The 26,814-nt window shown below is 42.0% G+C and overlaps 1 protein-coding gene across 2 annotated transcripts in view; it reads right to left on the minus strand.

Moving 5' to 3' along the window:
• Window positions 1-26,814, minus strand: part of sema3ab (sema domain, immunoglobulin domain (Ig), short basic domain, secreted, (semaphorin) 3Ab) — a 310,018-nt gene that overhangs the window by 195,966 nt on the left and 87,238 nt on the right. Inside the window, exon 1 of one of the 2 annotated variants that reach the window (XM_068005024.1) lies at window positions 15,022-15,099. The exons of the other annotated variant lie outside the window; for it this stretch is intronic. The gene's annotated coding sequence lies outside the window, so the exon portion shown is untranslated. Of the gene's footprint in view, window positions 1-15,021; window positions 15,100-26,814 lie in introns of those variants that run through there. 2 annotated transcript variants of the gene reach the window in all.

Genomic DNA, 26,814 nt, shown 5'->3' on the forward strand with positions numbered 1-26,814 from the left:
CAATGCCGTCAGTTTTCCACCGGGCGGATTAGGTTAAAATTTCTCCCTAAAGCTGAAATAAAAGGAGTGCTCAAAATTTTGGAGCTTTTTTGTTCATAAATGTACAATCTGGTAAGGCAATTTGAAACTCACAGCTATAAATCTCCTGAACTACCTTTTTATGACAATTCTTTTGTTCCGAGTTTTCTTTTCTCCCTTCCTAGATACTAGGGGTAAAATTTAACTTTGGCAGGGACACAAAGCAGCTGGTAGTGAATTGGCCATTCATTTTGTAAAACGGGCATGGCGTTAACAGATTTCTAGGCCATAGTGACCGGAGGAAATCTCCCCTACCCCATATTTAAACCTCACAAGGCCTTGCTGTACTGTTGTGACCCATCTCTTGCCACAGTTTCAACTTTGTCTTAAGAGATTGTCAAACAAGAATGGGACTGTTTGGGAGCAAATTACCCATTGAGTTGTCATAGCTATTGCCTGTTCTTGGTGACATTTTTCTATTTTCTTTCATGGTCGGCGACTTGTGACCTCTGCAACTAATTTCCAGCCCCACACGGATCCTTAACATTCAATAGTACATAGAATGTAAAACACAGAAACAGGCCATTCGGCCCAACTGGTCTATGCTGTTGTTTATGTTCCACATGAAGATCCTCCCATTCCATTTCATCTAACTCTATCAGCAGTTAACTGATCACAAGAGATGTGATTGGCTGAAAGATGTTGCATTGAAAATAATGCACTTGTAAAAGGTTATAATTCTATCCTATAACAAAGTTAAAATTAATCTCCAAAGTTTTAAAAACATTTCAAGCTCTTGTATTTAATTAAAGGGCATATAGTGTGGAAAGATAATAAACTCATAAACTTTGCAACAAATAATTTTTGTGACATAACAGTATTCAGACATCTCATATTTTACAATCCGATTTGCATAATTGTAATTCTATTGATTAGTGTAGGTGGTCTGACATCATTACTTGAGGTAATACATGCAGCTGCAAAGGTGACATTATACACTAAATCATTTCCATTTGGTGTTGGTTCATCGAACCTGGAAAATTCAGATGGGCCAGCTAATCGTTTCAAGGTTTTAAGAGTTAAGTTCATATCCCTCGTGCTTCTGTTTCTCATCTGTCACCAAGCCACTTGTTCCACATGAAACACAAACTTGCACGACTAGCCTTATTCAAAGATATCAAGGAAAAGCTCATTTGCAATTGAGGGAGGTGAGAGAACAGAGAAAAAGGCAGGCTATACCAGAGGCCATTGACTGCACCACTACACCAGTACAGGCCTTTGATCTAGGTTTCACTCCGTGCAGAGAGAAAAAATGAGTGCAAAAAAGCAATGTTTCAATTAGAGATTGCTGTAACCTTATACACATGTGTTGACGATTACCTTAGAGACAAAGGAAGAATTCTGTGAAGCTTTACAAAGACGAGGTCTGCTTTACTATGGATTTTGAAGCTATTTCTGGTTTCTATGGTCTAAGAAAATACACGTAGCCAAACTGTCAAAGTAGAACAACCTGCTTAACATGTCAAAGTGAGAGAGAGTCAATAATCCATGTAATTGCTGTATGGGAGTGGGTTCCATAAGTGGTTCCATCACACCAGTGCATTTGCAATTTCTAATAAATGTATGGAGCTGTGTTAGTAGTAGATGCCATTCATAGAGTGCATATAGGTGAAGCCTTGTGTGACAAAAATGAAACAGGTAGTGTAAACAGCATGATAGAATGTTTGTAATTGAATGAAATATTTTTGTCTCTTATGGGCTACTTATCGGATTCTTTCGTGCTGTTTGCAGCACACACACAGTTAAAATTAGTTACTGCTCGCTCTTTTTGCAGGCTGCTGAGAATGTACATCCGAGACTGACAGATTTTCATAATCTCAGACCTAGGCAGAGACATAGCTTTAATTTAGGAAAACCTTGATATGCAAGGATTGGTTGCTGCCATCGTGCTTAGAAGGGGACCCATCTTACAGTCAAAGTGCTTGGAACTGCACAATAAATCAAACCATTCACTACAATTACAAGCATCCCATGGAGCTGTTTACAATACTTGTTGATTTGGCAGCTGAATTTGTGTGAGAAAACACCATTTTGAATCCTGTGAATGATCACCTAAATGTAATTATGAGAAATACCGTTTTAAAGACTTTTTGGGGGGGGATATCATCAAAGGAATTTGGAGCTATATCTTGGATGATATTACATGAAAGCAGTGATCAGAGTGAGGCCAGTAGAGATAAGGGACAGGTCAGCAACTCCACACTAGTGTACAGTCATGTAAGAAGTAAAGGGACCATGTTTCAAAGGTTAGTTTTATGTTGACAGTTGGCACAAGAGAAATGTCTATGTTGTTTTTAACATTCAAAAAAGTTAGTAAAGTTTTAGGTAACTGTAAATATACTGCTTGTCCATTTATCAGAACAATGTTCAAAACATTTATCTAGTGGTTTATAGCCTCAGCTGCACTCTAACAGGATGTACATGGTTCTGCCCATTGAAGATAAGAAGATCATGTAGTTGTGCGTGATATGTTTCCCCTAAGCAGTGTACAATGACAAGGGTTCTCTGTTTAACTCCTGAGTTACATTTATCTAGATATTGGACAGGTAAAGGCACACTGTGGTTCATAGGGGAGGTATTGTTTTCGTGTGCGGGTGGCCAGTGACGCTGAAGTTAGGAAAATATCCAGTGCAAAAACCCAAAAATGTAACACCTCAGGTTAGAACTAAGTGCTTGCATTACAGTTCTGATATAGCCTTGTCACAAAGGTGGCACTCAATGCGGCAATGTGTACAATAAGATTTTTTAAAAAAAATACACAGAATATGTTTAAATACTGTATATTCTGCAGGGCCTTAGTTCTCCTGTGAAGCTAGCACTGGAGATAATAATATCAAGTGCTAAACATATACACAATACTCTCCTGGCTAGCTGCCATAAACTTTAGTTTATTCAAAACTCTGCTGCCCGTATCTTATCCTGCACAAAGTCCTGCCCAGTTCATCACTGTCCTCATTGACCTATGTTAGATCCTGGTTGCCCAACACCTCAAATTTAAAATTCTCATCGTTGTGTTAAATCTCTTCCCTAGCTCTGTGTTCTCCTCCAGCCCTACAACCCCCACACCCCCAATTCCCCAATTTTCTGTTCCTGTGGTTCTGGCCTCTTTTATATCACCCCCACCCCCTCCATTCGCCCCACCACCGGCCACCATCCATGCTCTGGAATTTGCTCCATCTCCGTCTCCTCCTTTAAGACCCTTCTTAAAACCTGCCTCTGTAACCAAAGGGTCACCCCTCCTAATATCTCCATCTTTGGCTGGCTGTCCATTTGTCCATTACACCTCTGTGAAGCACTTTGAGATGCTTTTCTACATTAAAGATGCCATATAAATGCAAGTTGTTGTTGTTTAACATAGTGAGATGTTCCTAGGTATTTCGCTGGGGTGGGGCTAGACATCATAGAATCATAGAAGTTACAACATGGAAACAGGCCCTTCGGCCCAACATGTCCATGTCGCCCAGTTTATACCACTAAGCTAGTCCCAATTGCCTGCACTTGGCCCATATCCCTCTATACCCATCTTACCCATGTAACTGTCCAAATGCTTTTTAAAAGACAAAATTGTACCCGCCTCTACTACTGCCTCTGGCAGCTCGTTCCAGACACTCACCACCCTTTGAGTGAAAAAATTGCCCCTCTGGACCCTTTTGTATCTCTCCCCTCTCACCTTAAATCTGTGCCCCCTCGTTATAGACTCCCCTACCTTTGGGAAAAGATTTTGACTATCGACCTTATCTATGCCCCTCATTATTTTATAGACTTCTATAAGATCACCCCTTAACCTCCTACTCTCCAGGGAAAAAAGTCCCAGTCTGTCTAACCTCTCCCTGTAAGTCAAACCATCAAGTCCCGGTAGCATCCTAGTAAATCTTTTCTGCACTCTTTCTAGTTTAATAATATCCTTTCTATAATAGGGTGACCAGAACTGTACACAGTACTCCAAGTGTGGCCTCACCAATGCCCTGTACAACTTCAACAAGACATCCCAACTCCTGCATTCAATGTTCTGACCAATGAAACCAAGCATGCTGAATGCCTTCTTCACCACCCTATCCACCTGTGACTCCACTTTCAAGGAGCTATGAATCTGTACTCCCAGATCTCTTTGTTCTATAACTCTCCCCAACGCCCTACCATTAACGGAGTAGGTCCTGGCCCGATTCGATCTACCAAAATGCATCACCTCACATTTATCTAAATTAAACTCCATCTGCCATTCATCGGCCCACTGGCCCAATTTATCAAGATCCCGTTGCAACCCTAGATAACATCAAGCAGGAAATAGGTAAGGAGTAAGGGGAGGCAATCGAAGGTCTGAGATACCCCAGCTAATCATGATATATGCTTAACTCTGATGCAAGTATATCATTCTCATTCACTCCTACTGTAAAGCATCCATTTTCTTGGAATAATATTGAATTTACAAACAAAAGTGAGGCTCATGTGAAGAATGGAAATGTAAGCTTAAGCTTCTGACAGCTTATCAGTAGAGTGCAAGTCACAATCTCACGATAACTCCAATCTTGCTGGCTGCACTTTGCCCTCGACAGGATAGTGTAACTTCAGCTTAAATCTGGAATGAGGAAGTAGGTAAATTGGCTGCTGATGAAAGAATATATCAAGAGGGAGAATCCAATAGTTTGAACACAGACATTGGCCTGTATTTGAAATGGTTATTAAAACAAGCAGTCAATTAAACACTAACAGCAAGTAAGAAACACGAGAGATGCAGAGGTAGCAAACATGATTGAGAAATTGAATTGAGAAGGGTCTGCAGGAAAAGGGGCAAAATTGAAATTAATCTTTTCCTCTCTTTAGCTACCCTGCTGTTCCTGTGCATAGTTTATAACTTAGAAAGCAGGAAGGCAACTTACTCCCATATTCTGGCCTTCACTACATCTCAATCAGCCAGTAGGAGGTTCATTGAAACAATGTGGTATCACCTCCTATATATGGGAAGGTGCCTTATTTCTACTCAGTGCCTCACCCGATGGCCAAATGAGAGACACTCTGTTTGGGGAGTTGCAGGAATGAACATATCCTTTCATTCTGTAGCACAGTGTATTAGTACATCAGCGTAGAGTAACATGAACCCACTTCAAACGATCACTTCCTTAGGTACTAAATGTCTACGTTATTTACTGAACATCTGTTGGGCTTATGTAGAATAAAGTCTCACTGTAAAGCACATCACCTAAGCCATACCCAATGGAACCCATTGAAAACTGAATTCACTGTGGGTTTTATTTGTGTTCAATATTTTTCACTAAAAGTTTCATCATTAATAATCATTGCTGGCCCAGTTGCTTCTGTCCTGGGGCATCCAAATTATGGCCCATTGCCCACATGCAGTCTGAAAGTCTCGACTATCTTGCAATGAAGCCAAGCAATTATGCAGGCGTGCAGATGTTAGACATGTTAGTCCTGTTTTGTGAGGCCCCCACAATTGAATAGCCTACAAAAAACAATATCAGAATTCAGAAGTGAGTAATGGCCACTTGAGCAAGACACCAGCGGGCATCTGGCACTCCTGGAGCTGCATAAGGAGTCAATACCACACGGACTGCAGCGGTTCAAGAAGGCAGCTCACCGCCACCTTCTCAAGGGCAATTAGGGATGGGCAATACGCCCACATCCCATGAAGAAATAAAAAAAAACCCTTAAAGATAGGAGGAGAAAAGATTGGCAAAAATAACCTAGAAGAATGGGTAGAATTAGAAAAGCTCACTTAGCGCAGGAGCTCACTCTATCTATAGAGCACAACTATTTAGCCTGTCATGATCCTGTCCCACTTACTTAATATGCTAAGGGAAAATCTGGATAATTTCTCCCTCACTGTTCAAATAAAACTCCAAAATATCTACCTATTGTTCATAATTCAAACTAAGCCAGTTGCTTTTCACAAACGGCATCTCCATGGACCTAGCAAATAGGAACCGTTGCATTCCATGGAATAAGTGCTGTCACAGGCTGTGTCTGTTTTTTTTTCAAATATTTGTGTTTTCAGCAAATACTAAGTGAAAACTGAAAAGCAAAAAAGTCGATCTGTGAGACAGATGGCAAGCGTCATGGTAGAATCCAATGCCATCCTCAGTGCCAATATCCAGGAAGGATTTGACACAATACAGTTCTACCTGGACCAAGTGTCAGCACCAGGAACATCAGCATTAATCCCTCCTGATAGAGGAGCCTCCAGACCAGTCAGTGGTTTGGGGCCTTGGAGAATGATGGCAAACGACTTCAGAGAGCTTTGGGATGCCGTCTCTCAGGATCTGCAGGATTTAACTGATACCATCAGGTTTGCCCTCCCACTGATCAGTGGGCATTCAGATCCAGGAGCCAGCAGAAGTGGCGAGGCTAGAGTTTGTCTTTATGGTGCCATCCTCTCTCTCAGCATCTCTCCTCATGTGACAGTTCTAGCCAGCACCCATCAGATGCCTGCTCATTTAAAGGGGTCAGGACACAAGACCTGCAGTGGCAACACAGTCTGGTAAAGAGTCTCTCCAGGACTCAGGAGCCCTGAGATAAGGCTCAACTCGGTTCCAAGAGGATCGTGGTACCACAGTGCACCTCGGTTCAGCATCAGGATAGGTCGATGAACAGCACCAGGGTAGGAACAGTGGTAAAAAGAAGCTTTTGCTGTAAATATATATGTGCACAGTACAACCGATTTGAATTCCAGTAGTCTGAAGTATGTCTGTTCTTTGTTTGGGCTTTTGGAGAATATTTGGAGGTCATTATGCAATGGGACACAGGGTTCCTTCTATGACTCCTTATTAAGCCATTGCCTCTTTAAGCAGATCTTTTTTGATGCATCCTCGAGGGAGTGGTGTGGTCTGTAGGCTCCAGTGGAAGTGCACCTCCCAGTTTGTCTACATCTCCTTTGGTGTAACCTTATCCGGTCTGCCTCTCTCATTTCTGTTTCCTCCTGCTTCTGTTCTGCCTCCCCATCATAAGGACATATATGGGAATGTCCATATAACACCCTGTGGTAAGGGCTCCATGACAGGAGGGTGGGAAGAAAAGGATTTCCCTGCTTGAGACTGCTGAAAGGTAATTCACAAAATCCCTTTCTTAGCAGTGCAGCAGAGGAAAGATTTTCCTAATCGCTCCAGTCAAAGCCGATGTTGCAAACAAAGTTTCTGGACAGTCAGTCAAAGCCGGTGAACTCAACCACTTCCTGGTTTGATGAGTCAAGCAGGTAACTCACTCTTTTTTTCTGCCAGCTTAAGTCAGGTGCAATTCTGGTGTAAATGACAGAATTTCTGGGACAACAGCTTTTGCCCTTCATATCCCGTCATTTGCACACATGGAGCTCTAACGGGGGTGGGCTCATCATCTATTGTACCAATGGGGTCTAGAATGCTGCTCAGATGCTCCAATTATATTAAGGTAAGCCCACTGATTTAAATAAATTGTAGGGCCCTAATGAGCCTTGTGCACAGCTCAGCAATGCATTGACTGCTGGCTGGTTGCATTGAGGTGTGCTGAGAGCATTACTTGCAAAGAAGAGCCCAGCCTTCCCCGTCTGGTGACACGGGGAGCCAGTGCCTGGTGCACATCAGTGCAATGGGCGTTGGCCATTGCAATTTGATCTCTCTACTGCAATTAAACATATTTTTTTTAATGTTGGCAAAATAATATATTCACAGTTCTCTACGAATCAAGAGACCTGAGGGGAGAAATTCCCCGCAACAAAGCAACTAATTCATTTTTGACAGCATTTTGAATTCAAGGTCTTCTATTAAAATCTGTGATTACGGTTTGGTATTTATTTTTAGCATGGGATTTCAACCGTTTTGTTAGGATTATAATGGTAATAACCTAATAATCTGACAGTCCTTTTGTATTTGCAGAGGGGATTGTAATTGCACGCCACTAATGAACCCAAGCGCAATCTGATATTGGACGGCATTCTTTTTCTAATATTATTTTGCGAATGACAAATGACTGTTTATGAAATGATCAACAGAGAACACATGTCTTGGCTCAGTACCAGCTGCACCCTAGCGCTAAACAGTAGACACACAAATGATCAGATTGCCCCAGGAAGGCTTTCTGAGGAAGGATTAGCGAAATCCATCAGGGCCCTTCTATCTCGAACACAAAGGAATGAATGCAGCCTCAAAGGCATTCCGCTGTTAATCATGTTATGGCATAAAAATGAAACATTATAAATTTGAATATGCGTTCTTACACAAGAAAGTTAATATACAAAAGCAGATGTTAATTAATATGGGGTTGTCTGCTTGGAGTTGGAACAGCCAGAGCAGCAATAGTCCAGACTGATTCCAAGCTTTGGAAGGATTCCATACTTTGGTACATGGTTTCCATTTATCTGTGTACAAGATCAGTTGTAATTCAAACAAAATTACAAATTGTGGTTAAATTAATAACTTGAATTCACTATTTGTGTAACATATTTGACAAAATATATCGAATACTCTATGTGCAACATGCTGTAATGCAGAGCATGGTTTAGTAGTACCTATTCATGTGTTTGAATTCAGGACTGAAACTGGAAAACTGCTGTTCCTGATTACACTGTGCACTACATGTTCGCACTGAGAACCTTTCCTGAAATATAATCAGTCATCATGTTTTTCTCTGTTACTGACAGACTACAGCAAACCTTTCCCTAAAGGCTCACTGCATATAATCTTTATATAATGCTTTTCTATTTTTTTTAATAAGCTTTTTCTCCCCCAATTTTCTCCCTTAGTCACCTTAAGGCAGTGACTCTTGTCAGTTCATGGCTCTAGAGGCACTCATCAAACTGGCCACTCTTCATATGCTTCACCTTTGAGTCTAGTCAGTGAGCATCAATGAGCTAAATAACCACAGAGGACATCACAGTGGAGACCTGATCAAATCCTTACCAAACAGCTAAATGTGCAGTTTTAGCAGGGCTCACCGGCTAGCTATCAGGAATGGGAGCCCTGGCTGATTTTTCCAGTACCTAATCCAAGGATACTGACACTAACTGAAATACCTCAATTGAGATTAATTTACACAGCACTGATCTTTTTTTTAAGATGGCACAAGTAGTCACAGCTGTAACGAGGGCCTGAAGAATTTGACCCTGGTGGCTGACTTGTAGAAATTGTACTGGGGTAGCAAAGGGTTACTACATTAGCATATTTATTTTAGTAAGATTTCAATTCAGTAGAAGAATATCATGTTAATGGGGCAGAAAGGACTTACTCAGACTCCAGCTCCTACTAAAATAAACTGGAAAGCAGCTGATATTTGTATTATGAACATAAGATTACTTTGCAGGCAAAAGTCAAACCATTTGAGCAGTGACTAATGGTAATGTGAGATTTCCAATTAATTTAACGTTGCAAAAGCATCCCAAAGCTCTGAAGGGAATTGCTGTCCATCGAGAAAAAGCTTGTCATCTGATCGGTGATCTTTCTCACCTCTCAGTAAAAGAAGCCTCTAACTTCACTGCATTGTAATCGTTCTTATTTCTCTCTATTTTTTCAATGCTATTATGGTAAGTGCTTCTTTGTTTTCTCTTGCTCCTACTAAGCTGCAAATATACCATAACACATGTTCTTCCTCCTCCCTATAATCTCACTGTGTTGTAAGGATGGTTTATTACACACACTTCCACTCTAACTCATTTTTTTCCCAGGGTTCAGGAACTCCTTACCTCCCTCATCTTCTCCCTACACTCTCGAACTGGGGGCATAATCTTAGGATAAGGGGTCGGCCATTTAAGATTGAGAGGAGGCGGGATTTCTTCACTCAGAGGGTTGTGAATCTTTGGAATTCTCTACCCCAGAGGGCTGTGGATGTTCAGTCATTGAGTATATTCAAGACTGAGATTGATGGATATTTGGACACTAAGGGAATCAAGGGATATGGGGATAGGGCGGGAAAGTGGAGTTGAGGTAGAAGATCAGCCATGATCTTATTGAATGGCGAAGCAGGCTCGAGGGGCCGTATGGCCGACTCCTGCCCCTATTCCTTATGTTCTATGATCTTGAGGCTTTTACAATATAAATTTAGTGTCACTCAATCACAAGTTCCTGATTTAGCTTGCATCTTTTATTCTTTTCAACCTTAGTGGTATCCTCCAACTTGCACCTTGGCCCTTTTCCAGATTTCTGAATTTAAAAATTACTGCACATATTGATACTATTTCTAAAACTGCCCAAACTGGGTAGTTTTGTTTCAAATGAAGCAGATACTCATCACTGAAATTACTTTTTGTAAATTTTACTTTTTGAGAGGTACGAGTGGAACTTAGCTCTGTTGGAACATTCTCGCATTTGGGTCAGAAAGCTATGCATGCGAGCCCCATACAGAGGCTTGAGCAAATAATCTAGGTTAACACTGCCACACAATGCTGAGGAAGTGCTGAATTGTCAGAAGTGGCCCTGTCTTCCTGTGGTTTCATTGAATCGTAAAGGTCTGATTGTGCAATTTAAAGATGAGAAAGAAATTCTCCCAGATGTCTTGGCCAATATTCCTTCATCAACCAGTACCACCCTTTCATCCCATGGCTGTTTGTGGGAACTCGCCAAGGCTTCATTGTCAGCACCTCCCAAACCCGCAACCTCTACCACCTAGAAGGACAAGGGCAGCAGGCACATGGGAACAACACCACGTGCACGTTCCCCTCCAAGTCACACACCATCCCGACTTGGAAATATATCGCCGTTCCTTCATCATCGCTGGGTCAAAATCCTGGAACTCCCCACCTAACAGCACTGTGGGAGAATCTTCACCACACGGACTGCAGCAGTTCAAGAAGGTGGCTCACCGCCACCTTCTGAAGGACAATTAGGGATGGGCAATAAATGCTGGCCTTGCCAGCGATGCCCACATCCCATGAACGAATAAAAAAAATTGATGGTTTGTCACATTTGCCCACATAATCAAATAATTAATTTAAAATTCATTGTGTTCAAGGAAGTCTGATGTGAAGCTATCTGACAGATTACTTTGATAATCTAACAGTTACTGAACCAGTTTATATATAAGCAGATATGTAGCTGGGAGTAATTACAGAGCTGTAATTTAATTGAGGCAATCGCTGAGTGCTTTATTTTTCTCCCCCCTCATGGTTAATGTATTTTACTTTCTTCTCATCTTTAGATCTCCAGCACCAAGGATCTGATGTTGATCTAGAGTTAGGTGACAGGAGGTCCATAATACGAGAGGCTTCTACGTTTTTCTATTTTCCTTCTATTTGTGATGAAACACCAGCCTCTGCTCAGTACCCCATCGGTGAGACTGAGATCAGCAATGACCTGTGTGGAATTCATTACTACAATTTAGTTGCGAAATAATCAGCAGCTGGTTACCAGGAAGTGTTTCATGTTTTTTTAAATTTGTGAAACCATGTTAAAGGGCCAAGACCTTTATGCAAGATACTGTCATGCTTGAAAAGAGTAAATGAGAAGACAAGGAAAATCAAGTGTAGTGGTGAAGTGGTGCAAGCTTAGGTTTTAGATGTTGTAACAATACTTGAGTTTAACAGAATGAGGGTGCATGTAGGGTGATATGTTTGCAGCTTAGGAGGAACACCATAGGAAAGTGCAGAGAAATCCTAACTACTGGATAAGATCGAGAGGAATAATATAGTTTGTGGCGGAGTGAGGCTAGAGGCTAGTAAAGAAGGATTCATCATGTATGAATATGAATGCATTAAACAGTAACAACACAGTGTATTGAATATGCCTTCGGTGTCTTTCAGGTCAGGACATTCAAGTTTTAAGAACATAAAAACAAAAATATTTTTTGTCTCAGTTTTATTTTTCACATCATTATCCTCTGCCTTTTGTAGAAGAGGCTTTCTGCATAAAATATAGGATTTTCCTCATTTATTCCCATAAGTATAATGCATTGGATTTTAGTATGGTTTAAGTTTTAAAGTTAAGTACATTGCAGCAGACCCAAATAATTTTTAAAAATATAGAAATAGTGCAAATTTATACAAGTAACAAAGTTAATTTTTAAAAATGACCGTGCCTTATTTATATTTCAGAAGTGCAGCTGCCTTAACATCCAATGGACAGAAGGAAACAATTAGAACCAGTTCAACACTATTAGAGATCAGGATCAAACAGAGCTAATGTCTGCCCAGTGCCTGGACTAGGTGGCTGAATGACAAGCTTATTAATCAATGAATTGCATTTCTGTCAATTATATTTTAAGCAGCACAGCCTAAATGTAAATCTTTTAACTATCTGCAGACAACTATTGTAAAAGCAATTAATCAAAGAGCATGCTGCTGTCGAGAACTCCGGGGAGCCAGAAGGCCGATCCCGCCCTCTCCCCAGGGACCCACACTCACAGGGAGTATTTCGCGGGAAGTCACAGTCGTACAGCCTGGGGTTTTCTGCTCATTCATTTTAATGGTTGGAAAATCACGGGGTTTGCGGCCACATTTTGCTCCCTTTAAGGCACTCCTTTTTGTTCGTGTGGAATCAATGCTCAACATTCCGGTTTTAGTAAATCAGAGAAAAGCACCCGTTTCACCGACATCAATGAAATGTTGGGGATGTGCAATTTTAAACATGCGGCTTGTGAGAATGTGATCTCATTGCAAACAACAACAAAAGTAGCAGCCTATCATGAAGTACATTAATGACCGCCTCACACCTCTCAAACAGCTAAGGAGCCACTTAAACACTATCAATATGGAAATTGTCAGGATTCCTGTATTGGTATATGTAGTTGTTGGAATAAATCCCTGAATCCTAGCACAGAAATGAATGCTGCTTACTTAAAACAAGGCCCTTTAATTGCTAGTAAGCACAGAGGTGGAACAATGCAAGCATATTTTCAGCGAGGGGAGAAAAACCCACAGCAGATAAAGCAGGTGCAAAGAATGGAAATACAAGACTATCTCTGTGACTCAGAGCCTGGCAGAGGTCCAGATGATTGACAAAGAGCACAAAAGTAAGGTATGAATGTTACCGTAAAGTACCAGTCCAAATCATACACAAACATGAGGGAAATTTGAAAAAGATGTATACAAAAAAATGCAAGGCATTAGAAGCGAAAGTAGCAAGATTATACAGATTATATTATACATGTCAGGATATGAGAGAGACTATATTGAAGGAAAAAATTGCCATTGGCCAGATCACAATGTTTCAATCCCCACCGCTCTTATCTTTAAGCATCTTTAAAGTGGTACATGACAAATTGACAGAGCCCTGAGATGCCACCTAAGGATGTCTGCAACAGTGGCAAGTTTGAGGCACTAGTAGCACATTGTAATTGGTTCACTGTCCTCACAGGGCTTCAGTGACCAGATGGCACACCTCAGTGTCACAACCTCTCTGGTAAGCATGGACCTTCTTCCGCATGGCTCCTGGGGTAACACCTTCTGTGTTTTGTATGCTTCCTTTGCTCTCTGCACTCTTGGGCCCTCCTTCTCCTGTTCCCACTCCACTCTGATATCCCGATAAACCCATGCTCTCGGGTAGAAAACCCTTCTTGTACAGTCCACTTCGGCATAAAAGTTTGAAATATTCTCCTTTATTGAAGTCCCATAAGACTGAATATCTGCACACTCCTGGCATAAAGCCTTTCTCACCAGATGCACATATTGGGGAATCATGGGATGTGCCCATAATTTCCTGTTATGGCCTCCTGCCAGGATATTTAAAAAAATCAGCTCTAATAACTTTGGATCTGACCCGAAATAAAACATTCACTTTTTGATGTGATTAAGCAACTACATGTGTTCACTATGCCTTCAGTAATGCATTTAACTTTATCAGCCACTTTTCTAACTTTCACTCGCCTTTTTTTTCAAGGCAAGAAATGCTCAGAACCTCAGCACTTTCTCTCACCACTGTACCCATGTCTACCTTTCACTAAGATTATCAAACACAGCAGTGTTGGCCCCTGAGGTACTGACGTAAATTTCTAAAGCCTATCCTTTCTTCTCCTCTTGTCCTCTTTACGTGTTATAATTGCAACACTCTCGGCCCTAGTGAAGGAGATATGCACCAAAGCTCGGTTCCATTAACCATGTAATCTACTCCTCCCTCCGGAGGCTGTCTGTTTTTTCTTAGTCTCTGCTGGGTTTTCAGGGAAGTTAGGGGAAAATTGTGATGGGTGAGGTTCCCCTTCTTATGCTGCTCACGTACACCTCCTAGTGGCATTATAGAGATGCTTGGAGATTTCCAAACCTGGATCATCCCATTATCTTTACTGAAGGCAGCATGGTTGGGAAGAGGGTGGGAGTGCTAACTCGGTGAACAGAAAATAGGGGAAAAAGTAAGGCAAAACAAATGTTAATACACCATTAAATAAACTCATAATGCAGGCACCCTTTACACTCGGAGTAAAAGAAATGAAAACTAACAAGAGCAGGAGGAGCACATTAGACTTCTGCTCATCAAGGTCTGTACTTTTACTATAGGTTCATAATAAACAGCAGTGCACACTCTTATAATATCAAAAGAAATAAAACTCAATTCAGTTTTACTTGTTCCACTTTCTTGATGTCCAAATATGAACAAACTATGTTTAGTAAATGCTGGCACTTCACAATGTTACAGCATGCTGCAGGTCATCAGCACCGAACTGCAAAAACATTTTAATTTAGCAGAGCAGGTTTAACCCTTTGAATAATGCAGTTACCTCTGCATTAAATAAATACCACAAGATTGACAAACTTTTATATGACATAAGGCTCCGGACATTTGACAATTTACTTGCCGAAAAGTCATTTTTCTTTTCTAGACACTACATGACAGAAAGCATTCACAGATCTAAGCAAAAGCAACTTCAGCACTTAAAGGGTGAATTGCCTTTCTCTCTTATGGTTTGCATTATAAACACACAGCCTTTCAAGAGTGGATTCAAATAGTGCCTTCAGGACATGACCTTAAGGAATAGAAAAAAAAGCATTTAGAAAATAGTAGATGGCTTACCGAGAATTGCTCAAAGGGGGAAAAAATGTACCTGAGTGCAAGCATTAATCCCACAGGAGATGACTTTCAGACCTTTATGGAGGATTTAGACCATGAATGCTTTGATTTGAACTAATCAAATACGTCAACCGAATGCTCGTTGTTTTCCTCCGACCGGTGAAAAGACTGTGCTGGATAAAAGCAGTAATCCAAGGCTTTGATGCCAGTGTCGGACGACTGTACTCTGAGCAACTTCTTCAAGTGTGGAAAACCAGCAGGGGTACACTAGGAAAGCGAGAGAAAGACTGGGTGGGCGGGGACAGAAGGGGTAAGACAGAGGAATAGCAGCCATATGCTCGAAGCAAAACCTAAAGCAGACATAACAAACACATTTACAAAGCCTACTTCAGAAGATTTATTTGCCTTCCTCTTTTTAACAGGCTTCTGGTGCGAGCTATTGAGCATGCCTGCTCCTCCATGCACCCATATGAAGCATTTTTAAATCAGTTTTAACAAGTTCAGCTGTTTGACTTGTTCTTATTCTGGAGAAAGCCACTTTATGTGCTGCTAATGACTATTGCTGGCTTCGTAAATAATGGAGTCATTTCACTTTATGGCTCACTGCTTTAAATCAGTAAAAGCTAATTGGACTATTTTCCTAAAAAAAAATCTCATTTCCTCCCTAGGCTATTGCCTAAAATTTCAACATGCGAGTTTCCATCACCTGAGACAAGGATGGTATGATGTATTATACCATGCTTGTGGTCTGAAAAGTAAAAGACTGTTTGCAATGATATCTTCAGGGGGGAAATTTAACCTAACTCACCATGGGATCGAGTGGAATGCTGGTTTTACAATCCCGTTCAATATTACTCTCCGTTGATTTCAATGGAGAGTAAATTCAGGCTGGGTGTAAAACCAGCGTTGCCCCCGATCTCATCAGTTTCCTGACGGGTGGGCTAGCTAAAATTGCCCCTAACTCTGGATTACATTACATAGAAATTACAGCACAGAAACAGGACATTCGGCCCAACTGGTGTTTATGCTCCACACGAGCCTCTTCCCACCCTACTTCATCTCACCCTATCAGCATATCAATCAAGCATCTTACAACTAAATTCCAAGTGCTCCTCCATTGGGTTGCTCACATCTTGCCTGATTGCCCAGTTGTCCACCTCCATCTCAATGTTCTCCTTTCTGTAGCCATCACTTTCTCCTTGCTTCCCTTCTTCTTACCAGGACTTTGTCATGGATCTTTAATGTTATTCATTGCCTTTTTAAAAAATATATTCATTCATTCTCAGGACGTGGGTGGCGCTGACAAGGCCAGAATTTATTGCCCATCCCTCATTGCCAAAGCGGTTTGATACAACTGAGTGGGTTTGCTAATCGATTTCAGAGGGCAACCACGTTGGTTTGGAATTGAAGTCACATATAAAGATAGCAGACTTCCTTCCCGAAAGGACATTAGTGAACCAGTTGGGCTTTTATGACAATCTTCCAGTTTCATGGTCACTTTTACTGGTACCAGCTTTTTATTTCCAGGTTTAAAGAAAAACTGAATTCAATTCCTCAAACTGCCATGATGGGATTATGAACTTACATTCTCTGGATTACTAGTCTAGTAACATAACCACTGCACTATCAGACTCTCACCCACTCTTCTCAGTGCCAAAAATGAAACTACAGTGCTTTCCAATAGTTTCACGTAACTTAAGTTTTCAGGTCTGTCATAGTTCATCTTTCTACCTGGCGCTGAACGATAACATTTCAAAAGACACTGCAAACATTCCACAAACAATAATTTATCTTACCCAACATTAGACACATCCTGTCCATGTGATTTTCAGTCAGAAGCCTTATATCTGAGACATTCACCATTAATTTTCACTGGTGTTCTTCAGATTGTCCACCAGAACTTTGGCAGATCATCTGCAGAAACCTCGGAGGAACGGCATATAAGGCATTTTCCTAGGGTTTCTGTGGATCTTCTGCTGAAATTACAGAGGACAATTGGGAGAACCCGTGCAGAAATTCAACCCTATTGACATCCTAAAAGCTGCATCACACGGGCCACAGGGAATGGGCAAGTGGCATTAATATCTTTCTCCTTTCTGTCCTTTTCACCCTATTCCCCTTCCTTATTTCTTTTCTCTTTCTCTTTTCCAGTTTCCTTCCTTATTTTTTTCTCACTTGTCTCTTCACAGAAAACAAAAAATTGTCATGGAGATAGTGGAGTGCCATCACAAAATTCATGGAGGTAGTGAAGGCACTCTGTTTAAAATATAGGCCCTATAGATTTCATAGAGGACTGTCACTACTGCTGTGAATGTTGGAATAGGTCCATTTCCATCTCCTTAGTGCTCTCTTCAAGGAAAATTGCCAGTTCTTACATGCTTGAGATTGTGGTTGTTAGGCAGGAGATTTCACTCTCATGCATGTGTTTGCTTCTGAATACAGTAGGGTTGGAAGGCCTCCATATGGATCATAGAAACATAGAAAATAGGAGCAGGAGTAGGCCATTCGGCCCTTCGAGCCTGCTCCGCCATTCAATATGATCATGGCTGATCCTCTATCTCAATACCATATTCCCACTCTCTCCCCCTTGATGCCTTATGTGTCCAGAAATCTATCTAACTCCATCTTAAATATACTCAGTGACTTGGCCTCCACAGCCTTCTGTGGTAGAGAATTCCACAGGTTCTCCACCCTCTGAGTGAAGAAATTGCTCCTCATCTCAGTCCTAAATGTCCTAACCCGTATCCTGAGACTGTGACCCCTCGTTCTGGACCCCCCATCCAGGGGAAACATCCTCCCTGCATCCAGTCTGTCTAGACCTGTCAGAATTTTATATGTTTCAATAAGATCCCCTCTCATTCTTCTAAACTCGAGTGAATACGGGCCGAGTCGACCCAATCTCTCCTTATACTACAGTCCTGCCATCCCAGGAATCAGTCAGGTGAACCTTTGCTGCACTCCCTCTATGGCAAGTATATCCTTTCTTCGGTAAGGAGACCAAAACTGCACACATTATTCCAGGTGTGGTCTCACCAAGGCCCTGTACAACTGCAGGAAGACATCCTTGCTCCTGTACTCAAATCCTCTTGCAATGAAGGCCAACCTACCATTTGCCTTCCTAACTGCTTGCTGCACCTGCATATTTGCTTTCAGTAGTGGTGGTTTATGGAAAAGTAAACCATTCTGACATCACACTTCAAAATCCAAGGGCCATTTAGGTTCTTGGAATGTGTGGTCTACCATCATTCAGTGGTTTATTTTTTTTATTAAACCATTGCTCCACACTGTTCATTTTCTGCTACACTCCCTGGGCATAAACTTCTCCACCCTCCTTTCCATCCTACTGTTCACCCTCCTTCCCCCTATGATGCCCTCAGTGTGTTTCCCAGGCACCCTCCAACCCTTACTCCTCAGTGAATCTCCGCTTGCTCACCCTCTCTCTTAAACTGCCCACCCTTGTGCCTTCTACTTTTTTCTGAGGACTCTGGCCTCATGTGCATCTGCCCCTCCCTTTGCTCCATTGGTGACCATACTATCAGTCGCCAAGGTCGACTCTATGGAATTCCATCCCTAAACGGTCCCATCTCTTCAACTCTCTCTTGTCTTTAAAAAATCTCTTTAAAACCCATCTCTTTGACAATGCTTTTGGTGACCCCTTCTTTTGCTCAACTTTTTTCCTTACCCCTCGGTGAAGTATCATGATATATTTTTCTGCACTAAAGGCATTAAATAAATGTAAATTGTATTAGTAGTAGCAGTAGTTAAATCTGCAGGGGCCTATAGATAGAATCAAGAGGGCTAATTTTCCTGGCAACATCCCCAAACCAGACCCTACACACCTGAAAGTCTCCAATGTATTCACTCATGGGCTTGCATTTTCTTTGGGAGGTATAAAGCATATAGTATTACTTTTGTCCTCTGCCTTGGACAAGATTTCCTTCTGTAAGACTCACTCCTTGCTTTCTTTCTGTCTTTTAACTTCAAGTTTGCATATGGTGTTGGCACATGGTTAATGGGGTTCGATTTCCTCATGGTTTGGATTTGGCAGATTTTTCTAGCTCCCGAATTTGGGCAGTGTGACTGATAACGTAGACCTGACTATTTGTGTAATCTTCATCTGCTTCGTTCATGTGTGTGTCTTAAAGATCTCTATTATTAAATACAAAATCCAATGACGATTCATCTTGAAGGTAATTCTTGGTCCAGTCTTAGGAAGGTGTTTCTTGTGGTTTACAGTCACGGAGGCCAGGTTCCTGAGGTGAACAACGGAGATCTTCAGCAAAAGTACACAAAGCATGAATTCCTGACTGTGAACTAAATGCAGCAAACCTGAAGGTGTTGAGAATGAATGGTGTTCAAATGTGCTTTGTTTTTAAACAGATGGGCTTCTTTAGCGTCTATGTTCATGTCAAGAAAAATATATATAACGGTAATTGTGAGGTACTGAAGTGTTTGATTTGTCATATAGAGGAAGCCAGCAGCAAGTGTATATTTGCAACTTCCTCTCTGTGATATCATAGGCTATTCACTGTCAATGTGCCCCCAGATTGGGACATTTTAATGTTCATGTCATGGCAACACCATATAGAAACTACAAAACCTCTGTCACTAAATAAAATCAGCTTTTCTATAGAAAGCCCATCTGCAGCTGTTTCAAGGAATCTTGTGAAGGCTGGTTTCAGACATTCTGGTTAGGAGAGATTTAAAATACATGTGATTCATTACACATGTGCACAGAATATTACTGTTCAACAAGCAGAAGGCTCACTGAATCCTGGTCATTGATATCTCATTGTAGTAACAGTTAATGCATTACGTTTAAAGAGAAACTATGGTTTGTTGCAAGGCACGAATGTTACAAGGCTGTGAGGAGTACATGAGGCATGATCCTGCACATCCAAAGAATAGAGGACAAGTGATCCTACCCAGACACGTATACATGAATTCAGCAGATGAAAATTACACATAAGTCAGGTTTGAGTTGCACATGCTGGCCAAATCTGGGAGCTAGGGAAATCTGCCAAGCCTAAACCAAAAGGAAATTGGACCCCCATTAGCCATGTGCCAACACTATACCCAAACCTGAAGTTAAAAAAATTGAAAAAAGCAAGGATCAAGTATTAAAGAAGGAGATCTTGGCTAAGGCAGAGGGCAAAAGTAATGCACATCATGCTTAGCAACTCCTAAACACGACAACAAAAATGCAAGTGCATGAGAGAATTCAGCAAGTAAAATACACCACCTCACTGTCACCAGGATATATTGAATCTGTATATGGATGCATGTGATACCTGTCCCTAACACTGTATCTCAGGAGACCTCAATGCCAATGGTCAGTTGGATTGCCTATCAGATATCAGACCTAAATTTGGGGTCTTGGTACCAGCTCTCCATAAATCATCCACTACTTTCTAAAACTAGGTAATACATAATGGCCCAGAAATTCCACGCTGCCTTTGATGGAATTTCAGTGTATAATTAGAATTTTCTTTTTGGTAGCAAAATGGCGCAGAAAACCCAAAATTGTTTCCTCCCTGAATTCCTTTGCGCTTTTTTAAAACCTTCCTGTGATTGGCCCAGAGTTCCAATTGAGCGCATTTACCTGTCCAGCACGGACTCGATGGGCCGAATGGCCTCCCGTGCTGTAACCTTTCTATGATTCGAGGGCCAGTGGTGCTGCTGCTGAATTTTCTCCTTTTGCACCCATAGTGAGCTTGGGATAAGTTGAATTATAAGGTGCAGCTGATACTCTGACACAGGCAGAAGTGAGGAGTTTGAGAGCCTAAAGAGTGGGAGAGTTTCAATAGCAATCTCGGCTGCTGGGAACAACTTTTCGCAGCAATTTTTAGCATTCTGGACATGCTTCAGAGAGTGTGAGGCCAATGGGAGATTTTGACCTTTCCCCACACACAATGAAGGGTTTCAGAAAGCAGGTGTGGCACGTGCTATCGGCTTACCCCTTGGATGACATTATTAAGGAGGCAGAAGAGCAGCACAGGATGGAGCAAAGGAGAGTCAGACATCATTTAAGAAGGATGGACCACACCAGATATTGTCCCACCTCTCACATTTAATATACAGGCAACAGCGGTCCTATGAAGACATTAATAAGGGTATATGTAAGAGAAGCAATAGGGGAGTCTGCATTCTATTGCATGAGGACCCGCAGCCACACTCATCTGCCCACACCACTTTCTCTGTGGTTATTAAGGTGACAAGTGCACTGAACTTTTTTGGCACAAGGTCAGTACTGGTAGCCAGAGGGCAATTTATGTAATAAAAGTTAGAGTGCAGTACGGGCATGCATTCATCATGTGACCGGCGCACTTTACAGGAAAGCTGGAGAATTCACCACCTTTGGCATAACATCAATATGGGGTCATCCAGTCTTACAGGGTTGTTGGATTTCCCAAGTTCCAGGATGCAATCGATGGCACCCACATTGCTTTTTCAGGCTCCTGACCTTTTCAGGGAAGAAAATCATGTTAACAGATGGCTGGTGGGTGACACAGCCTACCTCTGTTCCCATGGATATTTACCTCACTAAGAGTGGCAGAACAATGAGGCACATGCCTCTACAGGATTGGTTATTGAGAGGATTATCAGAGTCTTAAAGGAGTGTTTTAGCTCCTGAAAAGGTCAGGAGGAACTCTACTCATATATCATGTGTAGTTTTAGTCTGTTGTGCGCCTGCACATAGGAACATAGGAACAGGACTAGGCCATTCAGCCCCTCGTGCCTGCTCTGCCATTTGATAAGATCATGGCTGATCTGTGATCTAGCTCCATATACCTGCCTTTGGCCCATATCCCTTAATACCTTTGGTTGCCAAAAAGCTATCTATCTCACATTTAAATTTAGCAATTGAGCTAGTATCAATTGCTGCTTGCGGAAGAGAGTTCCAAACTTCTACCACCCTTTGTGTGTAGAAATGTTTTCTAATCTCACTCCTGAAAGGTCTGGCTCTAATTTTTAGACTGTGCCCCCTACTCCTAGAATCCCCAACCAGCGGAAATAGTTTCTCTCTATCCACCCTATCCACATAAAAAATTGGATATTGCTGGGGAGGTGGGCCTAGCTGTTTTGGAGGCAGAAGTATATTAAGGCGAGCATCACAATGACCTCCACTCAAAGGATACCTCAGTGACTGCCGCAAGGAGCATCAGAGCAAAACTGACCACTGAAAGCTTCTCTTCTGTTTAACAAAACTTACATTTGACACTGATGCCTTAACTCTTTCTCACCCAACTTCCAATAAAGGACAAATCCTTCAAACCAGTACCAATCCTAGAACATGGCAACACACCAGCCCTCCACAGCATGGCATAAGTGCACGTTCTATTTCAATACAACAAAGTCCAAAGTGAACATAAGTCAACCTATTCTTTCATATTACCAAACTTCTCTTGGATGGTTAAACATGCCTTTCTTTCATCTATTCTACTGTTTCCCTTGGGTGTAACCTGAAGACCAGTATCATGAGAGGGGGTTGGTTGCCCATGTTCTACAAAAGAGTGATGGGACTGAGGTGGCCTTTATCTCATGGTAGCTAGCTTCTGGCAGGGAGTTGTTGCTGATTGTATCTCTGGAGCTTGTTCCTGGGCAGTCGGATCCCTCTTATCTTCCACTCGCATGGTGTTCTGACAGGGAAGGCCTGGCATGTGCTGCTGTCCTGAGAAGGAAGTGTCAGTCAGGCCATTTTCAGCCATTGACATTCTATTGGGCCCTGGATCTCGATCTCTACTGATCAGTGGGATGGCTGGTCTGGTGGTAGCTATCAGATTCTGACAGCCATGGGAGACAATAGCATGCATGGTGGCCGCCATGCTCTAGATGCTGGGATACAAGGTGCTATGTAATCTCTCCCCTATTGCCATCAGAGCTGCAGTCTGTACTTCTGTGGAGGTGGAGGTGCAGATTCCAGTGAAGCTGCTACAGGCTCCATTGGTGTCTTCAATGAAGAAAAAGCTTTCCTGATCTTGCTGTAAATTAGAACTGTAAACTCAAGAGTCACATCTATCAGTTGCTGCACATTCTTGGAGACTGAACTCAGTGCCTCCATTAGGTACGATGCAACTCCAAGATCCTTCTTTTCAGGTGAGTACCCATGAGATCTAGGTTCCACAACACTGAAACTTTCTCCTCAGCCTCCACTGAGAAGATGGCACATCCTTACTCCTCCGGCTTCCTTGTGCTATATGAATCACTCCATGTTACCTCCTCACTAACACTATCTAGTTGACCCAACATGAAAGTATCTGAGCTGGTGCTTGTGAGTGAAGAAGAAAGTGGCACAGGGGGTGAGTTTGAAATGTTTGGAGTGTTGGGGCAAGGGATCTCTGCAGAAACTCATGGATTGGCTTGAGTTCAACTTCATCTCCTTCCTCTCTCTCTTCATTATCATTATCATCTTCAGCTTCATCATCATGATTATTGTTCACAAGGAAATAATTGTGCCTCTGTTCCTGTTGCTCCTCCTCCTCATCATTTTTATCATCTTCCTCCACCTGTACTTTCCATTGATGTGGTGGATCTGCAGGAAAGGAGAATACAAGCTAATAGTGGGTGAGTATTACTCTTTTGGGATTAGTGAGACAGAAAAGGGTGGTGGAAGCTTGTGGCTATGTGGTGTTCCACACAGATGCCCACTGTAGGTGTTCAGTCACTAACCTGGCATCAACACTAGGCATCCAACCTTGTCATCTCCCACAGCAAGAGCAGATTGCCTCCCCAGGAGCTCCGTGGTCTGTTCCTCATAGGGTGTGAGATGTATCAGGTTGGGAATGCCTTCTCCAGTGGCTTGCCTCTCATGGGCATTGTGCGCCATTTTCTCCTGCAACATGATTGAGTAAATTATGCAAAGGCTAGCAATTGCGGAATGTGTGTCAAATAGCATGGGACAACTGAATGAAGAGATGTGGTTGGTTCACCCTGTTAAAGTGGAGAAAGGAGTTTTCGAGCTGTACATGCAAGTAATTGCTGTTGGGGGCAATGGATAACCATAATGTAAGATCCCGAGTTAGTACCCCCCTTAATCAGAATGCATTTTGAAGTAATAGTTGTAATCTGTTACTTTCAGAGGGTGAATTGTGCTGGTGCCCAAGACAGAAAAGGGAGAATGATCTGTGTATTGCCTTGCCTGCCCTGATCAGGTCATTAAACTCTTTCCAGCATTGGTCTGCAATACTTGATACTCAATGCCAGCGTCACCTCCCTCCACAAGGCATGTGTGACACCCAGCACCCTGTCTCTCCACTGTCCTATTTCATCCAGCAAGGGTTGCACTTTACTCAGTGGGTTTTCCATTAGAAACACTAAAAAATGGTGACAGTGTAGGTTTAAAAACTGCACCACTGCATCTACCCAGACAAACCTGCGGGTAACTTAAAAGGTCACATCTGGAGTGTATGATCAAAGGGAACCAACAAGTCATTGTGTACAACATGATGAATACACTGAATACTTTTCAATCCCATACACTAAATCAACTGCCCAGTATCCCAGGGGGAAATCTCAGTGACATATAGAACATGCCCACTCGAATAGCCAGACACTGACAAGTTCAATTCCACACCACGATATGTAACACAAAATGGATGATGTCTGGTTAGTAGCAACTGTTTAGGAAATGCAAGGCTCCGAAACACCACACAAATATCTGTCTCAAAGTGCAATCTGTGGGATAACAGAGTATGGTGAACTATAACTTACAGAACTGTGCAAAAACTTAATTCATTCGCTTACGACTCAAAAAAAACCCTTTATTTTTCTAGATCTTTAGTAGAAGGTTGAGTAAAACAAAATGGTGAATTTTAGCTCCCTCTGCCCGGCAGAAACTGGGCGGTAAGGGAGTTGAAATCCAATCGGTGCAATAACCGCTCATTTCCCTCATGGTGGCCATTTTAGTGCCACTGTTATCTTGGGCGGTTCAGGTGCCCTCCCTGACTCAGGCGGGAGCCTCATTAATAAATGTAAATTTGGGTCCTATGATGCTGTTAGACTCTGATGCCAAATTTTAACTGCCAACTGAGTGAAGCATCCGCGGAGTAAAACCTGGTGGACACCCAGCGCAGACCCTGTCGGGTAAGTTCACTTTTGTGGGGCCGGGAGTGCTCCTCCGGGTCCCACGAGGAATATTTGGCCAGCTGCCGCCCGAGGCTCCTCCATTCCGGCCTGTGATACCCTCCCGAATCCTCCCTCAGCGACCTACCTGGCAGCCTGATCTTCTCAAGCCAGTGAGCTGCCTCGGGATGCCCATTTCAGGCAGGCAGCTGGCCAGTGGAATGTTACTGAGGCCTGGCCGTTAAAATAGATGGGCCTCTCACTGCAGCTCCTCGGCAAGCGTCACGCTGGCTTTAGCTGTGGAGTTAAAATGTCCCCTAAAGTTTTTTTTTTGATTGGGTGAAGATTTATGTGCTGCTTTTGCAATCCACCAAATAGCATCAACCATAAGCTATAGTTCATTTAAAAAGCAGCACTTATCTCAATGGTATCCTTCATTCCTACAGCACATCATTTAACATTGTACACCTAATATTAACCTTCAGCTATCGCCATTAGAAATAAATGTGTGTCCCGTTAAATAACACATCATTTGTAAAGTGCTGAATATTACTATATTGGTAGGGCACAATGGATGTAACATAAATACCATGTTTGGTGGTTCATTAGTGGGAGATTGACCTGTATGCAACAAGCAGCTACCAGAACATTCCCATCAATATTAATGGCCTATCATCAGGAGAGTGTACAGAAACATTACCTTGTGATTTATGTGCTTGTATTGTGTATCTGGATGGTGTAGGCACAGAGTTCTTAGGGACAAAGACAGAGGAAGCTGTTACTAACATCTTAAATGTATTGGTTTGAATAAATGGTTACACTTTGATCAAAAGCTATAAATGTGGATGCAATCAACAATGAATGGCCATTTATTTCCAAATAGGTCAGCTCACATTACACAAATCAAGGGACCATTTCTTTCAAATGCTTATCTCTTGCATTGGAATCAGGAAGGAAATTATTCCTTACACGTGTTATTAAACAAGAAGTAGGAAATACTATCGCTTTGGTGTAAAGGGAAATGTTTCTCTGAGGCCAGCAAGTCTTACTGTTGATTGTATGAGGCCCTTAACTGTAAAATTTCTCATTTAAGTATTGACATTCTGAAACATAAATAAAAAAAATAATCAAAACTTTGCCTAGTTAAGCCCAATATTTGTAGGTTTTGCTGTATCTGGAGTGTCTTTTGTCAGCTGGTGCTGTGGCGATGTCCATTGATTCTCCATTATGTTCAGAAGAGGTACATCGGGGAAGAGAAAAAGGCAGTAGACATGCCAATCAAAAGGTAGCTGGCTATTTCCTTTCTGCAGTATGCTGTGTGCTGATCTACAGAATGTCAATGTTCTCAAAGGAAAAGAGGCACCCCAGAGGAAGATATGACCGTGAGAGAAGGGGGCAAAGATTTCAGCTCTGTTCTTCGTATAACAACTTGCATTTATATAGCGCCTTTAACATAGTAAAATGTGCAACGTTCCAATGATGAGAGTGATCTCAAGACTGTTCCCACCCTAACCATAATATGACTGTCTAAAATTCTTTTGTAACCACATCTAAATCCCCCTCCCACTTTGATGCTTGAATTGTATTATGTCATTAAATAAAGACAGAAAAACAGAAAGAACTTGTATTTATATAGCGCCTTTCACGACCTCAGAACATCCCAAAGCACTTTACAACCAATGAAGTACTTTTGAAGTGTAGTCACTTGCAATACACGAAATGTGGCAGCCAATTTGCGTACAGCAAGGTCCCACAAACAGCAATA

The sequence above is a fragment of the Heptranchias perlo genome, chromosome 24, assembly GCF_035084215.1.
Source record: "Heptranchias perlo isolate sHepPer1 chromosome 24, sHepPer1.hap1, whole genome shotgun sequence".
NCBI lineage: Eukaryota > Metazoa > Chordata > Chondrichthyes > Hexanchiformes > Hexanchidae > Heptranchias > Heptranchias perlo.